The sequence below is a fragment of the Struthio camelus genome, chromosome 4 (assembly GCF_040807025.1).
Source record: "Struthio camelus isolate bStrCam1 chromosome 4, bStrCam1.hap1, whole genome shotgun sequence".
Lineage (NCBI taxonomy): Eukaryota > Metazoa > Chordata > Aves > Struthioniformes > Struthionidae > Struthio > Struthio camelus.
Window position 1 is genome coordinate 6,476,612 of NC_090945.1, and position 20,718 is coordinate 6,497,329.

Genomic DNA, 20,718 nt, shown 5'->3' on the forward strand with positions numbered 1-20,718 from the left:
AACCGTACTGCCTCCAGCTCCTGTGCAGGGGATTGTGTGGTTATTTGAAACATTTTTGTCTTAGTGCCCTCATTCTGGCTACCCATTTCCAACAAAGCATTGCAGGACTACACTTGATCCAAAGCATCCATTGGATAGGAACTAGGTCATGAAGTTGACGCAGAGGTATATTGACACAGGAAACTGCAAAGGAACTGCTCCACCCTACTGTCTGCTAAAACACAAGGTCAGGATCAGCCCGTAATGTCAAGTAAAGCTGACATTGCTGGACCTTTCCCTATTGTCTGGTCAGCACATGTTAGCTCCTCAGACCGCCCGTTCCTCAGCAGCTCACACAAAACGGGGACAAAGAAGAAAGCACCTTTCACCCCAGAGCATGTTGGGGGTCAGAAGGTCACAAGAGAGCTCCAATGAACCTTGGGACTGCAGCTGAAAACTTCAGGGCCCTGCAAGAGCACTCCTCTGCCCATCTCGCAGGGCACGGTCGAGGCTGGGAAGAAACGCGCATGGCAACACTTGGCAGCTGCCACCTGCGAGCTTCACTCACATGAGCAATCCTTTCAGTCTGATTAGTCCCACTGTGGTCATGAGGGGCAAGGGTGCCCATGTAAACCCACCCGCAGGAGGAGGAGAGGAGGCCTTAGCAATGGAAACTGCTGAGATATGCACGGGGATTTCTGCAGCCCTTTCTTCCGTTGTGACTTTTCCACGTTTCCCAATCCACCCCTTTATTTTTTCCTCTTTCTTTTCCTCTAGGATTTTCCCTTCCCGTAAGGCAAAAGCCTTCGGAAAGAACTGCGGGCAGCTTCCTCTCGCTCCCCCTGCGTCACAGGCTGGATGTGGTGTGTAGCAATGTCATCACGTGGCACAGCGCCACGCACGCAGGGGTTGTAAAGGCACAGAAACACCCCTAGGAGAGGCTGAGAGTAACAAATATATTAAAGAAAGCCTGTTTTTATGAGCTGTTCCAACTCAGTGTTACAGGTCCATCAGCTGCTCAGGCTGTTCAGTCCCGTTCAGCCCGCACAACACTCACTGAGTCGGTTCAGCACTTACTGCTGCCTCCCTCAACAACGTGCTGGAGAAGAGGCTCAGGCTCCTGCTTCACCCATCGAAGCACAAATCTTACCCGCAACCTGCTTTTAGTCACTGGCTGTCCTTCTGCATGCAAACCACGTAAAATGTACAAAACCCCCATAAGGGCGTTTGGGCATCTTTGCAAAGCTAAAAGAGACTCCCGGTTGCTCCTGCTGACTTCTTTGCTCAGCAGAGTTTTCTCAAACAAGCACGCAAAACAAATACAGCTTGCTTTTGGTTTACTCTGAAGCAATGCAGGTGCACACACCCACACACACCCATTCCCACACCATGAGCTGTAAAATGCCTTCCAGCCCTGTGGATTACCATTTTCCTTCAGCTTCAAACCAGCTGAGCTGAAACAGGAAGGTATGGAGCTGGGTTTTCTGGAGACCTCCTTGCTGGCAGAACTGTTCTACCTTCCAGTAGCAGGCTAAGCCTGTCAGCGCTCCCAGGCTAGGGCTCAAAGCACTTCTATTCTCACTTTGTCTAGTTAAAACGCACACCCCGACAGCCAATCCCAACGGTAAGGTGAGGGCGGTTGGCAGGTGATTTCTCCACTGTTTTGGCCATAATCATTTTCAAACGTCCCAGCTCTGATTCCCTACAAGGAACGGAGGAGCCTCCACAGGTTTGGTTGCCCAGCCTCGGTTACGCGCAGCTTGGGAGAAATCTTAGGTGTCTTGCTCGTTTGAACAACAACGACAGAAAAAGGAACAAGGAACAAGGTTTTCCCTTTCTCAGACACCATCTGATCCTGCCTCACCTCACATTTTTGACTCCCTTCCCACCTGTAAGGAGAGGGATTTTCAAGTCTGCTTCCCTCCCCGATTGCGCCTTGCCTGCTGTGTTATTTGTACCTCGTGAAACACTAGATTTGAAGCACTGCCGAATCCTCAGGGATATGGAAACACCAGGCTCCCCGGATGGGAGGCAGGACGAGGGAGTACCTGCTTCTGTTTTTAGCTTCAAAAAGCTCATTTTGGGTGACTGAGGCTGAGGAAGGTGGTACTTTTTCTTTTGCCAAGAAGCAGTTTTTCTAACCACTCATTTAGCACGAAGATCTTCTGGGCTGCGGTTACAGCAACCAGGTCAAAGCACAAAAACGTTCCTCTGAAAATTAGAGAGAAAGGCCTTATTTTTTTAATTCCCATTTCATAGCAAAACATATTGCACTGCTAAAGGTAAGTGCTTTGCACACAGTAACTAAGCCTCACAACATCCCTTACCCATAGCAAGGACAGTCATAGATGCTGCACAGATGGAGAAATGCAAATACACAACAGTAAACACCTTGCCCCGCATCTCGCAGTGAATATGTGGCGCAGCCAGACACGAAACCGAGCCATCCTGGCCCCCTAATGCTTGAGCTCATCTCTCCGTGATACCGTTGAGAAAAAGGAGAAAACTCTTTTCTGCTCAGAGGTTACAACCTGGTTCCTGTTGTGCTGCTCTCCCTGCTGCCAGCACCACAGGCCTGGAGGCCGAGCGCAGTGGGGGCGGACACCACACCGTCCCCTCGGCTGCTCCAGCCTGAACAGAGAGGAATCAAGAACACATTGCTGAAACACTCACAGTGATGCAAGACCTGTTCAGTGGGGAGAAAGAGACTCTCAGGTTCTTGCAGTGTACAGTTTTCTCCACAACTCCAGGGCCTATTTATTGTCATAAGCAGGTTCATGGACTAAGCAAGTGCTTCTTTGAGCAATGGACTTCTTTTTAGACTGACGGAGGTTGACTGGGCAGTGATGGCATTTTTACAGACCTCCCCTTTTCTCGAGGAACCAGCACTTGCGTTTCTCCCATGGCAGTTTCTTACACTCTTACAAAGACCAAATAGGTTAGTGCGTTCTCTGAGCTCTATGTTCCTGGAAAAGATGGGAGAAAGGAAGAATGCCAACGTTTTCCTTGGGGGTAAGTGGATGTCACTTCACCAAGGTCATAAGATTTCCATCCCCTTTGCTACAGGCGGATCAGCCTAGTGGCACATCTTTGCATTGCTAAGCCATCTCTGCACGGTCTCTTTGCTCCTAGCCAAAGCCTGCACTAAGCAAAACACCCAATTGCACAGAACTGCCCCAAGAAAAAGCCGTGACCCATCATTACAGCAATCCAACAGAGTCTGAAATTGTATACCTAGTTATCAGACCTTACGCAATGTAACTACAGGCTTTTATTTTAATGTTTTATATTGGGAAAGAGGTATACTGCTGATTTTTTTAAAAGTAGATACTAGTTAATTAATTTTTTCCTTAAGCTTCCAAGGGGATTAGAGCTGGGTAAACACTGAAGAATACTAGCTGTCTTACTCCCAAATTTAAATGATCGTAAGTGCTGATGGTCTGTATTTCTGTTTGCCCCTAAACACTTGCACAAAGGGTTGCTGTCTCCTTGCAAAGTACCTCCGCTAGCTGCGCCAAGAAAACAGTCCCTGTCTGAGGAAGGTTAGATCTCTCAAAGAAGAGAGAGTTTTATGAAACAGCAGCATCTGCTTCCATGTTGTTATGGGGAGGAAGAGGCGGCTATATTCATCGGATGCATTTGTTCAATCTGAAGCCTCTTATTCAGCCCCGAGAGGCCCGATTCCTTCAACATACCTTCTTCAAGCAATTCAGGCAATCTTACTTCTTCTACACAGACACGGCCATCTCTCCTTCCAGATCAGTTGGTACCTCACTTCAGTTTGTGTTTACGGATAATAAATATCCGGAGCTGAAGCCACTGGTATTTTTTTCTAGAGGGGAAAGGTCACTCCCTCCCCTGACTCCAGGCCTGGAGCAATATCACGTGCTCTTGTCCTTAAGGGTATCAAGGAGCTTCTGCCCTTAAAAGACTTCTTATCAGCAGCAGAAAAAAAAATGCTGAGGAAGTTCCAAAAAAGTGTGTCTGAAGGCTTAATGGGTTGAAATATGAGTCTGGGTCTCTCCCACTGTGGCTCAAAGTAAATGTTCGGGTATAATATTTTGTCAAGGGCAGGCTGATCATTTCCTGCTTTGTCAGCTTTACTAAAAGGAACAGCCTCTGTTCATCTTCCAGAAGCACGGACGGTCTGATAAGAATAACTTGAAAAAACAAGAACGGTTCAAATTCCATTAGCACTAACTCATCATTAGGCCGAAACTTCTTTTACTTAGATCGTTTAAAAGCCTTTGGCAGGCAAGGGAGATAGAGCTGAACAACATGGAATAAAAGCACTTGGATCCTGAACGGATTATGAAAAGCGCTGCGTCTGTCCAAAGGTTTGCGTTTGCTTGGGAAAAAGGTCAGCTCTTACCTGACACTGGCTAAGATGCAGCGGCCAACCTGGCAATCTCCTAGGCAGGACAAGGCAGGGGGAGCTCTCAGGCACGCTAGCAGCTGAGGATAAACAGCAGGCCCCGCTGAGATGTTAGCGCAGCTTGTTTGCACACATGAAAACAGCAAAATGCCTTGTGCTTTCTATACATTTCTCTGCGACAGCAAGAAAGCATCTCTGTTTCCAGAGTGTGTGCAGCACAATGCATAAATAAAGATTTTCCTACTCTCAGTTCACAGCTGGACGTGATATATGGGAGGCACATCCTAGGGTGGGACCTTCATTATAAGGCAAAGGACAACAACTAGGCAACAAGTTAACCACCTAGTAGGTTAAAGGGAAGCGTAGGAAGTGTCCCCATGGCTGAGCCAGTAGGTGTTTTGTACGAGATCTTCTAGCACGACAGCTGGTTTTTAACACATCACAGGGAACCTGAAGTATTAACAGATTTCCAGCATCATCAAAGTTACAAGAGGCAACTAGACATGAAAATAAACTAGCTGCAGCCTTAGCCCTTCTTCCCAGCATAAAACCCTCGTGCAGGAACAAACTTTTGTCAGCACTGATAAGGATATAGGCTGGATACATAAAGGTGAGTGTTTTGTGACCTCATGGAGGGTATGATATGAACAAAAGAAACAGTTTACTTATAAACTGGTCATCCAGCAGCACTAACTCATTGTGCTAGATGGCAGACCTGAGTTGGGTAATCCAAGCCTAAAGTAATCTAAATCTACTGTAATCCAAGGAGTTTTGCTTTGGATATACTGGATATACACATGGGTCTTTGGAGAAGACCTCATGTTGACCTCTGAGTATTGCTGCTACTCACTGCAGAAATGTCCTTGCAGCTGTCATGTTTAGTACTCCTCATCCAGAGATGACCAAGCTAACACATAGCCTCTAAAAAACATGAGCAGAATTAAGCAAGTATTCCTTTATGAGTCACAGAAAAAACTGTATATGCCAAACAGTTTAGAACAAAAGATACAGCTGAAGTGATACCAACAGAGCATACAGAACAGAAAAGATGAATACACTGAAGGACAAATAACTATAGATAGAGGAGATGTAACAAAGGTGCATAAAAAGGTAGAGAGCAGCCTGATACAGCTACTGCTAACCTTTCCAAAGAGGAAGCACTTAAAAAAAAAAAAAACAGCCACCACCACTTTTTCCTGCAATCTTGAAGTATCTGAGAAACAGAACTTGCTGCTGCAGGACGTTATTGGGAAAAAGTCTTAAAAATGAGACTGAAATAAGCCTCAAAGGATCAGTTTCCCGAGAGTATTGTTTGCCAGGTACACTACTGAAAAGAAGCAGTTATACGTACTCTGAAGCTCCCTTTGTTAACTGACAGAAACACTACGTTAAAAGGAACATTGATCTTTTTAGAAAGAGTCATTCATATGTTGCTAAAATACTATTAACCTTCAAAACGGTTTGTGTTTTAGACTGCCTCTGTTATGCAAATTCAGTGAAGACATTTTTCAGAAGCCAGGCCCAGCCCTAGGTTGTTTAAGATTAACCAGTTGCAATGCTGGGAAGAAACAAAGGCAGTAAGGGACCTGGGAAAGGAGGTACTAACTGCTACCTTAAGGCGCTCCATGATAACATCCAAGGCATCACAAAACCTGCTATTCATCAGCTGGCTTGCTGTGATGGCATAAAGCATATCTCTGGGCTCACCTAGGAAAGGTTGGTGGAGAAGGTGCCTTAGGGTGCCGTTACCTGCACCGAGCGCACCAAGCGGCGGCCTGGGGCAGCCTGTGTGGTCGGTGCTCTGAAGAGCCCTGCTCACATACACTGCATGGCTTCAGTGGCTCAGCTTCCGTTGTTCCTGGTGGTTAAAGTTAACAAGGTGAAAAAAATCTGTAATCAATGTCGTTCTACTCCCACTGACAACCACTGCACAATTCGGCGCTGACTGACAGCGTTAGGAATAAGGACATGTTCAGCTCCCTTCCAGACACTGAAAAAACGTTACCTAGGATCATCTACTTAACATAGTTCGTGTATGCTTTTGCAGTATGTCATTCAGCAAAAATGTGATCTCCTGAGGCGAGTCTTACTTCTTTAATGAAGTGACCCCACAAATGTACCCCCCACCCCCAAAACGCAGCAACATCGCGAAAGGACCAATTGATCCTAGCCTACACCAAGCTCAAATGATTCCTCGGAGCCATGAGAATAACTTTCCATGATGGTATTTTCCTCAAAGTATTGAAAATATGAAGCTTCCAGGGCAGCAGCCTCTGTGAGCCATCTTTAGGCTCACTCCCTCCCTCAGGCTGCTCTCGCTTACACCTTAACATGCCCGCGCTATGCCCTTTTCTCTCTGCCCCAAACATGCCTCCCGTGCAGGAGGCACCCAACTAGGGGAGACCCGACTGACTTCCTTACCCCGCTGTCTGCTCCTAACATGAACGCAGTCCTGCTGACCCTTATGGAAAAAGAATCACGTGGAGTGCAATCGCTCTAGCAGAGAGGCTTAAAAACGCTTCTGTGCAACTCCCCTATCTTTGAAATTCAATCAGACATTTCTGCGAGCGGGCCAGAACTGCTTACTCAGCCTACGGAAATCTGCAGAGTCATATGATCGAAGGGGTTTTTCTCCCAGAAGAATTTGAACTCCCAGGGCTGCCTTATTAAAGAAGCACCATAAAAAGCAGAAAGCTGGGTGTGTCTGAGCAGCTATCTGCATTTCTTTTTTTTTTTTTTTTTCTTCCCCTCTCATACCTGCATGTAAGCAAGAGAGGAGGGGGAAATCTGCAAGTCCATAACACAAGGGTTAGACACTTTCTATGCTAAGTTCAGGGGCGGTTTTATTCTGCGGCAGAAGAAACAGGCAGCTAGAAATACCCACTGCTACTGAGCGCTCAGAAATACTGCGGTACTCCGGCCTGTGCGCGAACAGGCTCTGGGGCGTGAAAAGGCAGCAACAAATAGAAAAGACAGGCAGAGAGGGAGAGGAAAATGTATCACTTCTTAACTTATAATGTAGCTCTCATTTTAGCAATAACCATACCTAAAATACATGTCTCTTTGCCAAACAGGTTAACAAGGAGATTTCTGCTGAGACATCAAAATTTCTCCACATGGAAAGCAGCTGTTTTCACAGCCTGTTTTCTTTAAATGTTTCCTGTTCCTGTGGCATGTGGGGGAACACTAAGTGCGACATTGTCTCACCAGCACACCCTCTGACAGTGACATATTTTGCCAATGTGTTGTCTGATCCTTCCTAGGAAAGGCCTGCACCCATGGGCAAAGACACTAGAGGCTACTCCAGAGCACTAGGCTTACGCGAGGCGTCTCCCATGAGACACGGATCATAGTCAATCTTCAAAAGCAGGCATTAGAGACAACATTTGCAATTAAAGAGCAGCAGCAAACGGGCTCCCACATAAACCAGGTTCCAGCATTACTTGCCTGCTGTGTGCATCACGCTGTACTCTGAACTCTTTGTCACTCATGGAGCTGTTAAGCGGACATAATAAAATTGCAAGCATGCTTATAATGCTAGTCCCCAACTTTTATTAAAGCAGGAGTCTTGTACGCTGATACTGTGTGATGTAAGTTAGGCCAAAGGGCTAGACAGAGAGAGCAAGCTAATAGGTTGGGAGACAAAAGGTCACTTGGGGCTCACACCAGCCCTCTGATATTCTTAGAGCCACCTCCCTCTGCCCAATCTCAAAGCATCCATCACGCTTTGAGAAAGCAAAGTGCTCACTTGGGCTTTCCTGGCTGCAACTGAAAGAGCCACATCACTCTGCTCTCCTCAAGGTGCTCCAGGGAATGGGAAAAGCAGCAACGGAACGGCAACGTGAAATCAAAAGATGACAATTATTCACACTAAATTGTCTCCCTTCAGCTGTCACCCCCAACCTCCTGCTCCAGCAAAGCAGAGTCAAAAACTGTACTGGAAACAAAGCCCTCCTTTTGTTCTCTAAAGACTAGAAGTCTTTTTATATTTAAATGAAAATCTGTCAAACTAATTAAGTGAAGATGTAACGGTCTCATTTTGTGCTCATTAGAGAACATCGTAATGGCCATAAATTCCTCTGACGGAGCGCGTATGTGTGAACATGAATGTCTGGTAACGTCTCATAAACTTCAGCCTGGACCATGTCTTTTGTCTTCACGTTAGACCTTGTAAGACAAACAAAAGCCACAGTATAGCTTAAATTAGATGCAAAGCGCTATGTTACAGCAATATCATAAGCATGATTCTTGTGCACACAAACAAACCAGGGGACTCGAGTGATGGTTCCCACCGTGACTGCAATGTGGCCCTTGTGTCGGTCTGTGATGTGAGGCATTGTCCTAGGCGGTGTACAATTTTCTGCTTGAAGATGTATGGGCAATACAGCTGTTGCTGTGGATTGCTTTGAATATAATGTCAGTATAACTTCAATAGGATGTGACATTCCTGGCATTTTCTGCTTTTTGATATCCATAGACAAAAGGAAGACAGACAGACATACGGACAACTGGCATACTCAGATGTACTTGCAAGTACAAGGGACAAACTAGATTTCTCACATCCTTTTTCACTCCTTCGTCGTTAGCAAAGGAATTTCCGTGCACATAGAGGATGGAGAACTTTTGAAATAAAATGGGACTGGATTTGAGGCAGAACCCAGTTTCAGTTAAACAAACGCACAAAGGAATCACCATCAAAGATCCTCTAATATTGCATGTAGGGGCTGCGGTGGAAAACGTTCAAGAACCGAAGGAGTTTGGGCGGCCCTGTTGTAGCGCAGGAACAGCGACAAGAGCAGCAAAACGTTAGGTAGAGAAACAGACTATGGAATAACACAAGGAAGAGGATTCAGGCAGCTGGGCTTCCCATCACAAGCCACAGGCACAAGCAGCTGCATTTAATTACAAGTGGTAGGTAGACTCTTGGGTGGGGGGGATGACTGCTGCTTGAGGAAGACTATCTAGAGCACCAGGAAACTGAGACGAGAGGTGACTGAGCGAGCTTTACAATCTCTGATGCCCTCAGCAGCAACAGCAAGGCAGAACTGCTGACTGTCCCTGTCCCCAGGATCTCCAGCTGGGCTAGCTAGGACAGACGTGGCAGTTTACACTGACAGTTCTCCTGCCTGGAGCCAGCCTCCGCTTGTAGTCCTGCCATGACGTTTCCCACCACAGTAGTTTTGTCCAAGGAGGTATATGCAGGGGCTATTTCCTGAACCTCCTGTGCTGACCACTGGCCAAAACAAGACTGCCAATAAGGTGAACTACTAGGACAGCCCCGTATTACATGGTGCCTCCCAATCCCTTAGACGTTGTTTAAGCACGTCTAGGGAGGTCGTATGCAAGGAAGAGGCAACTTCTGTGCAAACCTAGCGATAGCTGTTCTTAGAAATGAGCACAGAGAGGAGGCTTTAATTTTTCCCTCAAGATTCGTTTACTCCTATGGCCAGCTCCTTGTGGCATGAACAAAGACAGACTGACAGTGGGAGAGAACCACCCCTTCAGCAGGGGGCTTCATTAGACAGTTATGCTGTTGCAGACAGTTCTCTCCACTCCTGAAACTTCGATGCTTCTCAGGATGGAAGAGTGTACTGAAATGATGCCAAAGGAAGCAATTCATTTCCTTCCTCTCCCGTGCCCAAAGGAGTTGTAATGATAAATGTAATGATAAACGCTGCTGTACTATTGCAAAGAGAGAGATTTCAGCTGGAGCAGCCTCATGCAAAACTCTTGAGATGAACAGATGCTCCCTTTACGCCACGGGCTGGATTTTCTGTGGCTCCAGGAGCAGGGATGGGAGCAAACTATTTTTACCTAATCAGCAGCGTAGGTTACAAGTCATCTCCTTCCCGCAAGCAGTATACAGGGGAGGTTGACTCGTCTTCTGGGCTTTGAATCATGAGGGCTAGAAACTTCAAATTGATAAAAGTCAATAGCTTCACAAATCTGATGGCTCAGGAGCTGGAGCTTTAAAACAAGTATTACATGTCACATGAGTGGGCAACAGTGCTCTGTCTCAGTAAAGAACCCAGCCTGCAGTTCTGGTTTGATTTTAAAGTGTTCCTCAAGATGGAGTGAAGTGCCAAACTCTTTAATAAACACCGAGGAGAGAATGAGACTGAACAGAGCTCAGTCATCTCCACACTTCCTTTACTGATCCCACTGTCAAAAAATAAGACAAGCCAACACCACTTCTACTTTCAGCAGGGATTATGGGAGCGTCCATGCAAGGATGAAGGATCTGATTTTACCTTACAACAGCCTTCGAGCAGAGAAGGCAGCAAACCAAGAAATGAAAGGGATAACTAGATGCTAAGGTACAGTTAAGACTGGCAGTTTATTCTAAATTAAGCTGGATTTTGTTTCTGCTCAGCGCAGCTCGTAACACCCATTTTTAGCTCGCTCTTGTTCCTCACTTCTTCTAGTGAGGCCAGAAATATTAACAGCCTCATGCTTGTACAACAATTCTGCTTACAGTTCGAGCTTGCATTTAAGAGACCAAGGTCCCCAACTGCTGACAAAAGAAGTTGGTGGGGAGAGACTAAAGATGCAGTGAGCACTGTAGAACCATAGGAAAAAAAAATCCATAAAAATCCATACTGGCTCACTGCAGGAGTAAGCATGACAAAGGACACCAAGTGCTTAATTTTAAGTGCTGTTTTCTAAGCCCCTTCCTGTCTATGCAAGGGCAGTTGGCGGAAAGGAGCTACACTGGCTGTACACTAACTGTATGTGTTGTGGGACGGCTAGCTCCCTAAAGTCAGTGAATGCTTTCCCACTGCCATGAAGGGCCTTGGATCAGGCCTATAGTACTTTGCATCCAAGCAAATATGGGCAAAGGGAGTTCTTCTCCTGGTCCTTTGGCCAGTGCAGAGATCATCCACATCTCGCTGCTCAGCCAGGAACACCCAAGAAGCGAAGCCTGCACATTCTCTGCCTCCTGCTATTGCTGCTTTTCCCCCCATCTTACTCCCCTAGTTCTTCAACAGGTCCTTTACTTGAAAAGAAGGGATGCCAGAGTGCAATTCTCACTGAGTAAGTTCCTTGTTACAGCTAAATCTCCTGTTACAGAAGCATAGCTATTTTGCCTGAGCGAGATCAAAAGTAAAAGAAAAACATGAGCAGGTGAAAGGCTAATGGCTCCTGAAGATAGTTCTGCAGTGATAGGGCTGGGATTCTTTCGTAGAGCAACCCTTCTCTCATTAAAGGCAGGTAGGTATCAGATTTTAATGACTTGTTTTTCCCCATCTCAGTAAGCCCAGAAAGACTTTACTTCCCTGTTCTCCACAGCTGTCCTGCAGCAGAAATGCTTTACTTGCCTTCTTATCATGGTTAAATGATACCCACACTTGAAAGCAGGATTTTTACCCTTCTCTCCAACCTCAGGCAAAGACACCTAGTTCTCAGAGAGCTGACAGGAAGGCAAATCACCTACTGGAAAGTGACAGCTGTCAAGTGATAATAAATACCTGAAGGGAGACATTCACCCCCACCATGTACCTATCAGCTTTCACTGAAATTATACTCTCTTCCCCGTGATCCAGCCGCTATAGCCGCGTGCCTGACTTCAAACACAGTCGAGAGCGTGGAGGGTTGTTCCCCCCCCCCCCCCGATTTTTTTCCTCCCTCTCCCCATACATAAGATCTTCCGGAGTGGTATGCCATGTCTGAGAGCTTTCCTTCAGTCTGCCGGTTCTCTGACCCCGCTTTGTCTAGGGGGGTTTCTCTGCACATGGCTGTATTTATAACAGGCTGTTAGGCACAGAAATACGGAAGTAGGAACCACTAAAGGAATCAATACACTGTTTGGAAAAGTTAAGCAGCCCTAACTTCCTAATGTCTCACCGCACACCTCTTGAAACTCTTACGCAAAATTGCAACATATAATTCCTTGCCTTACAGGAATTAAAACACTTGCTTAAAAACAATCCACTTTGCTGAGTCAGGGCAGGCGGTTGAGCAATTTACAGGAATGAGGCCACAGTTACCTGACAGCAGGAAAAAAGTCAGGGTGTGAGAAGAGAAAAAAGCATGCACTTCAGAAGTGATTTTCCAGGGGAAGGGAAGAGGTAAAACCATCCACTCAGACAGAGAAGCCCATTCCTACTCCTGCTGCCTGAATAAAGGCTCTTTCAGCATTAACCCCTCCAGGCACCATGCCGTTGAAACACTGTTAGGAGACGGAGTTCTTAAGTGGTAAAATCTCTCCTGGCGCAAAAGTCTAACTCCCATTGACACTGGCGGAGCCACACTGTAACCTCTGAGGAGCTGGCCCCGTCCACTAGACTTTGCAGCAAAGCCCTCAGGTACAACATGGCGCCTGAAGAAAGGTACAACTGGGCCTGAATTGACAGGTACAATAAATAGGGATTAGCTACAGAAGTTATAACCTTAGCACCTGTAGTAACAAGCCAGAAGAGGTCTGCACTTGACCAAGAAGGAAAACTGGGTGGGTATACATCTACCAGAGACTTTCCTGAAAACACCTCATGGCAAATACGGACTTACTACTGATTTGTACAAGAGGATATTTTGGCAATCGACAATAAATCACATACATCAGTTCACGTTCCTCGAACGTCACTGCTCAGAAAGACGACAGCCTCCCAAACCAAACGCAAGCTGAGCGCCAAAAGACCCTCTCCTCCTTTGACAGGCATCGCTATAGCAGGAATCCAAGCCCTGACCCCGCTTATTCATGAGTATGCGTGTGCAGGAGCAGGGAAGAGGGCCGGGAAGAATCTCTTCATAAAAAAAAAAAAAAGAAACAAAAAAGCCCCAACCCATTCCTGAGACGCTGTTGCCATGGGCCCACAGGGTTCACAACAGATGGCAGCGAGGGCCACCCCGCGCCCCGCTCTGAAGCTGTCCGCTCAAGCATACCGTTCGCATTCCTCGCATACCTCCGGCCGCAGCAGGCGGCCCGGCCCCCTCGACGCTCTGTCGGCGTCTCTCCTCGAGGTGCCCCGCGCTGAGCTGCCGCGCGCGCCGCGACCCGATTTAAGCCGTGGGCGGATGCTCACTCCTTCCGTCCCCTCTGCCTTTTGCCGGCCCTCCCCGTGGCCCGCGTTTCCCCAGCAGATGTAACCACCAGGCTGCCGTATCCGATTGCAGAGCCAACGCTTTCTTTTGAGGGTTCGAATCGCTGGGAGAAAGTGATTTACTTCTCTGGTTTGTCAATCGGAGGCCCAGGCCTCCAGCCTGCTAGAGGGGGGAAGACGGGAGCGAGGTAGAGAGACTCTGAGCAGCAACGAAGTCCCGGCACAGCGTTGTGCTTGCTGCTTCACCTAGCCTGGGCTTGGGCAAGGTTATCTGCAAGAAAACCCCAAACATACAAAACCCTGGAGCAAAGCCTGCTGCAGCCCCCGCTGCTGAAGGCTTTGCAGCTTCAGCCTGCCCCTCCGCTCCCGGCAAAACCCTGCACGAGGAGGAAAGTGTGCCTGCGAGCAGGCAGCAGAGCCTTCCCAGCACCTGGCCAAAGGAGCCTACTGAACAAGTCCATCGGCCGTCGCTCCCGCGCGCACGTTTGACTCTTAATCGTACTGTTCTGGTCCCCTACACCCAAACAGCAGGCATGCCAGCTCTGCGGTGAGGAATTTGAACGTGATTTGCCTGTCGCTTGCTGATCACGCCTAAGGGGGCTCTTTGGGGCTCATTTGCATTTGGCTCCAGAGTCACTCCCCCTCCCCCCCTTTTTTGGGGTTGATAACAACAGAGGAGACAAAGCAGCAGATGCTGTAGGCTACCGGCGACGCGCGGCCCTAGACGCGTGCAGCTGGCCAGGCTCATTGTGCCAAGCGGCAGGGCTGCTCCAGGGCAGCCCGGGAAACGCCCTCGCTCCGCTCGTCGGCAGGTCCAGCCAAAATCCTCTGCCGTGCCTCGCCTGACCCTCCTAAGCACTGCCATGCCAAAGCACTGGGGAAAAAAGGTTTTTTTCCCCTCGCTTCCCCCCCCCCCCCCCCCCCCGCTGCAGACAAAGAACAAACATGAAGTTTGAGAAAAGACTATTGTGACTTCTGCTAATCTGACTTCTGCCAAAAGCCGGTTTGTGGGACTGTGGGCACAGTCTTTTCTGTGCAGGCACGTAGGAAATTTTCCTTCTCTCTCGCATGCACACATGCACTGGTTTAGATTTGGTATTTATGAGCTTAAGTTAGAAATAAAGGAGGAATGAAGTTTCCAGGTGGCTCTTTCTTTAACCATTCCTACGTTTCTCTCTCCCTCCTTCTCTTTTCTGTCTGTCTTTAATCAAATTCCTGCTGTTACTTTTATTGAACAAAGGAGATGCTGGCACAGCCTGCGAGTGCCTATGCACATGGGTTGCCCTGTAACAGCCAAGTCGCTACAGCTTATTGTTAATTGGTCCCTGCAGGCTGTAACTTCTAAAAAAATGGAAAGAAACGTCCAGCTTTGGCAACTGAAGTAAGTGTTAATATCTGATATTTGTTCAGCCACTTGTGTTTTTATGAAGTATGGCTTTTAACCCTTTGAAGGCTTCAGAGAGACTATCTTTAAGACGCTACAAAACGTATCAGATAAAACGACAGTATCATCCCTAGATGATTTTTTCAATTTACTTGATGGAAGTGACCACCAAGTCTCTGTAATTCAGGTCTCTTAGGCATCTCTTCAAATCCCAGGCACAACGTACATCACCTATCTTCACATTGAACAATACAGATCACCAAATCACACCACTCCCATCATTCCCGGGAACAGAGAAGAAATACATGACTGGTTCATCTAGGAGCTGCTAGCAAGGCCACGGGAGATTTCAAACGACTCACGTGGGCAGTGGATTAGGACCCTCACTAATCCCTTGCCCGTACAAGATTTTCCACGCTAATTTATGGCCGAATGTTTGGCTTGCAATGCCGCGAGCCTGCAGCCCCTCTCTGGAGGGGGCCACAGCCCTGGAGAGACAGAGGCTGGGATGATGTGACCCTCCTCCTTTGCCAAGCTCCCCGCAGCCTCATGGTTAACATACACGAGTCCTGCAGGACAGGAAGTTCCTTGGGCACCAGCACTGGCTCGTGGGCATGCCTCGGGGTGACAGCATCCGCACTGTAAAACAGCCTCTTTTCTCTATGCTGTGCATCTTCGCCAGCTCCCCAGCCTTTCGGATCTCTAGGGCTGCTCACATATGGATTAAGCCTGCTCTTGAAGGCATGATTTAAGCAAATATGCTCTTGACTGCAGGCAAACACGCACAGGCATGAGCATCTGCTCATACATCTTCCTCAGGTCGGGCAGCCGGCCTGGGCGAGGACAACGGAGGGCTCCCAGCACTGCAGCCGACAGCACAGGGTCAGTCTTGCCCCGACCAGACTTTTTTTGAATTTGGTTATAAAAAGCTGGCTTATAAGCAAGGCAAAAGGAGAAAATTTGGGGCAGTCTCTTTTCTAGAGTAACGGGCATTTGCTGCTGCAAGTGATTCCAGTTTTATTGTCAAAAATCTCCTTGCCCTTTAAAATTTGCAGCAGTAAGTGTGTATTAGACAAGGCAGAGTACGCTGTACTCATAAGCCACAGTCACTGCTTTTGTGACTTCAGGACAGAAAATTGCCTTGAAACACTCTTCGGCAGATAACCTACAGCAGAAAACACCCCTTCTTCTATTGCCAGGGAAACAGACCCTGGTATTTCACTAGCACTAGTTGACCTTACTCTTACCCACACTGCCAACCTTCACCAGATGGACTGGACCATCACCTTGTGAAAAACCAGCACAGCTACGACGACAATGGAAGTGCCCAGCAAAAGACTTGGCCCACATTTACCAAAACAAACAAACCCAAAGTTAAAGATACACTAGCAGTAATAAAGTGACTAATGAGTTTAAAGACTAGTTAATGGGTTTACTAAAGGAGCGAATATCTCGGAAAATAATCAAAATTAAAGTTCAATGAACTTAGTTTTATGATGTCACAAACAATCTAAAAGGGTACATACGTGTGTATAATATATGACAGGTCTCCAACTAATGTAAATTGGTGCACACCTGTACTATACTGGAGCTAGACTGATTCGTAAGAGACGGCAATCAGTCTCCTTCACATTCTCTTTCTACTGTCTGCGTTGTTACTGTATTAATCAAACAATAAGAACATACCCTAGTCTGTAGGGCTAGCCCACCTGCACTAAACATCAACACAACGTGTTGGCCTGCTTTGACACTTAACTTGAACAACTCTCAATCAACTAATACAAGATTAAACTTTTTTTTAAAAAAGGCAACTTATATATTCCAGATTGTGAAGTGATAAAAACATACCCTACTTGTCATTGTGTATGCGTAAGTCAGACTCTCTGCTCAAGAGATTCAGCATCCTAAGTACATGGTATTATTCATACCTACTGACATCAGGGGAGGAAATGCCTTAAACATCCTGCACAACTCTGGAGGCTCTCAGAAGTTCATGCTGCCCCGTGGGCTTCTGGCACACTTCTAGGCTAAAGTCCAGTAAATGGATTTTCTTATACTAACTCAAGACCTTCCCCAGCAACAGGGCCTGAACAGCGCTGCACCAGCTCCCTGTTTGCTGCGAGCTCGTTCACAACAGTGGCTGAATAATCTCCTGAGGCATCGCCCGGACACCCATTTGCTCTGAAGGACCCACACCGCTTAGGACCAACAGGCTCCTTACGATGCCTATTCCCCTTCTCCTGAAGCCCTGCTGCGAGGTGCGACCGCCGCCGCAGGCACAAAGCCGTGCCAGCTTTGCTGTAGCCATCGAGAGGCTGCTTACCGTAGGAGTTACCAGAGCGAGTCTCAGGTATTCCCATCCTTGCGGCGGGGGCAGCCTGCCATTTGGTGAGCGTGGTCCTCAGAGGAGGGAATGACAGCACCGCCTCAGGAAGTGGAGGAACAGGAGCACAGCGATTAAGATAAGTCGCAGATACAGGTGCTGCGCGCAGAGGCACCTCAGGACTAATCTGGCAGTAAAAAGCAAGAGGTTTGCTCAGTGGAGGCAGCTCAGATTACTGCCCTCCTACCAAGCAGTCGTCAGCAGGCCTGACAGACAGGAGCTGAGACCGTGAGGAAAGGGGGAAATTTGCTGAGTGAAAGTGCCAGTCAGCTCCGTCATGACCCTCACGTATTACTGCTCCAGCAGACGGGTGGCTGGCCCCCTTTTGTAATTAATATTAGGCTTTTTTGGGGGGAGAGAGGAAAAAAGAAACTATATTTAATAAAGAAGTGTTTTCAGTCACCCAGACTTTATTTACTGATTCTTTTGAAATTCACCACCCACATTTCATCCGGAAAAAATAACTGGGAGTGAGGGCTGGGGATAAAGACTCATGATGGACAGGAGGTAGCTAGCCCATGGGTCAGGGCACAATAATTTGACCACAGCTGCAGGGGTTGAAAATGACCCCCACGATGGTTCCCTTCTGCCCACCCAGCAGCTCTGTGGCTCCCACTGCCTCTTCTCCTGCGCCAAAGTGGTAGCTCCTGAGTGCTGAGAAACCGAACCCAGTTCTCCAGGCAAAAAAGCAGCATCCTGGAGGAGCTTCCCATCTCCCAGAGTGGGAGGACTGCACTCACTGCCTCCCCTTGCCTCTCGTGAGCTCACCTCAGAGCAGCAATCGTTTTTAAAAGCCTGGTAAACAGAAGACTAGAGAGGTAACTGTGAGCTGAGTTGCCCAGCTCTTTTCAGCTTCTGAAATACAGGATTTTTAAACCAAAATTACTGATTTTAATTAGCTTAGGCATACTTTCCATAGAAACGGGTAAGTTATGATCTATTTACACGTGTATAACCTCCATGAAAATGGTAACAAAGATCAACCCTGTCTCCCTTCTAACACCAAAGTCAAAGCAGGCAGAAAGTTGAAGTTTCTGAAAAAAAAAAAAAAAAGAGATTGTTCCATATTCCAGAGCCACTGATGGAACCAATGTTTTTATCTCTGCTCATAGACATGACTACTTTGTCCACCTGCACTCGCGCGAGTGAGATAGGCTGCCTTTTGGCTACAGACAAGGAGACCTGTGCATGTAAAAGCTCGTTCGATACGGCGTAGTTTGTGCTCTTCATTACTCTTTTGACTGAGATATTCCATTTACGCAGCCACAAGGGAGAAACAACACCATGGGATTTGGGAGACCCATCCAAGCCCAGTCATTAAAAAAGGAAAGTGGTTACAGTGGCCGCTTCACACCAACATCTGTTTTACTGAAGTAAATCCAGGATTATGCTAGCTTTCATTAGCCTTTTCTGACCTCATCATCTCCCTTCCAAAGGGAGCCTTAGCGCAAGGAGGAAGTGATGGAAAAAGCATTTGAGAAATTGCTTTATATTCAAGGGTAATTAGGACAGCTGAGCAAAATAAATAGTTAACCACGCTAAGGATATGTATATAGCAGTATATATCAGTGTCAGGCAACTGAAAGCCCCTTGTAAAACAGTCATATTGATAGTCAACTCTTGACATTAAAGCAATGCAACTGGAGCATCTTAACAATAAAGATGATGAAATTCAGTTATTCCCAGTGCTCTCCCTGCAGCTACCCTTGGAAGCTGTCATCCTGCAGCCCTTTGCACTTGTACAGGTAACCAGCACCTCACTCAAGTCCAGGTATTTGCCCCTTTGACTAAGGGTCAGCCCAGACACAGCCACAGGTACAGACCAGCCCAAGAACGCAGGCTTGTTTGTTCAGACTTTCATTAATCAGGCTCTGACCCAGCTCCAACTCAACCCTCAGGAAACTCCAAGAGGGAGATTCACACCCTAAAAGGCACATTTTACAGCACTGGCAGATTCCCCAGCCTCTCTGGTGTTACTTTCTGATAGCTTGATTATTGCCTGAAGATGGCAAACTAATCCCGAGCACTTGGTGGCACTAAGCAGCTAACGCAGAATGGCGGTGGCTAGGAATTCTGTGTTTCTAATACCGTCTGGGATGAGGGGTCAGTCTTTTGTGCCCTATACAGGATAATACGTTATGGTGGCTGGTATCTGTTTTTAGATAGCAAAGGCATTTTCATGTTGCCCACGCTGTGGCCTAAGTCTTTTTCAGAAATCATATCTAGATCTTCTCCCCCACGTTTACCAGCCACCATGGAAAATTACCTAAAAGCCTGACAGCCTTAAGTTATAGCTAATTAAATCCTAGACAGGAAACCTGTTGCCAATGATTTCAAAACTATGTTCTGTTCTTCCCTTAGCTGTCTGCTCCAGGTTTATTATTGGTCTTCCCTAACGAGACAGAAACTGCAACCATTTTGAGGAACGCATAGAAAGTGTCTCTAATGAAAATACTGATGCTTTCAATAGTCAAGAGACTTACCAGTTTGATCCTACACATAAACAAATTTTAAATCATGTGCTTACCAAGGAACGTGCTGTACAGACCTCAGAAATGCTGCACAAACAACACATCAGGGCCCTGATGGGTTTCGGCACAGTCAGACCCATTTAGATCCACTGAGGACCAGTCTCATTACTTCTAGTAATCGCTTAAGAAACCAAATCAAGACTTATTTTTGTTAGGATGTTAAAAGGATGCACATTAAAAGAAAATCCCCTGCCCAAAAGACCTTACACCACATTGGAGGTGGAGCAGAGCATCAGTGACGTCTGGCAGACGGGCAGCCGAGAGACAAGAAGGAAACATGACCAAGAGCACACCGGAAACCTGGGGGGGAGTCCACAACCAAACCTACAGCAGTGCTAGTCACAAGACCACCCTCCGCTCTTAACCACTGCTAATGCCAGCTTTGGTCTCTCAAGCTGTCAGTCTTAAAATTTCCATGTGCACCAACCCTTCCTTTCTCCAGCTCCTCATCACGGAAGGAAAAATAGCTACACTGGATAGCAGCGCTCTGGAAACACACTGCTGCATTGCTAAAGAGTGGGGAGCAAGACAATCCCTATTCTAATTAATTTCATTCACAAAACTTGGAATTATTTGAGGTAATTTTTTGGCATTCTGTCAGCGTATGACACAAAATTACACTGGTGTCATAAGAGGAAAGGATTAGCCCAAAGAGTTCTTTGAAGAACTGTGCTGGCATTTGGCTTTTTGTAAAAACGCCAGCAGCTTCCCCTCTGTCTAGGAACAGCCCATTTTCTCCTGGTCAATGAGGGAAATCACTGCTCAGTGAGGCTCTGAGCCAAAGCCTTTCTGAGTCTGTGGGAATCTTTTCACTGATTTCCGTGGGCTGGAATCAGCTCTAAGGAGGAACCTTACTGACATTTTCCTCCCACACTTCGATGTGGTCATTTATCAGGCAGAGTGGGAGACTCTCCCCCTGCCCCCCCCTTTTTAAAAAAAAAAAAAAAAAAAAAAAACCCTGAGCAATAGAAATTAGAAATTGGTTGCTGAAAGAACGACTTTGTAACTACGGTACAGGTCTACGT

The 20,718-nt window shown here is 47.0% G+C and overlaps 1 protein-coding gene across 2 annotated transcripts in view; it reads right to left on the reverse strand.

The window, feature by feature from the left end:
• The window catches only part of SHROOM3 (shroom family member 3), a 167,943-nt gene that overhangs the window by 83,586 nt on the left and 63,639 nt on the right, over positions 1 to 20,718 (reverse strand). The window contains exon 1 of one of the 2 annotated variants that reach the window (XM_068941206.1): positions 17,103 to 17,291. The exons of the other annotated variant lie outside the window; for it this stretch is intronic. The gene's annotated coding sequence lies outside the window, so the exon portion shown is untranslated. Of the gene's footprint in view, positions 1 to 17,102; positions 17,292 to 20,718 lie in introns of those variants that run through there. 2 annotated transcript variants of the gene reach the window in all.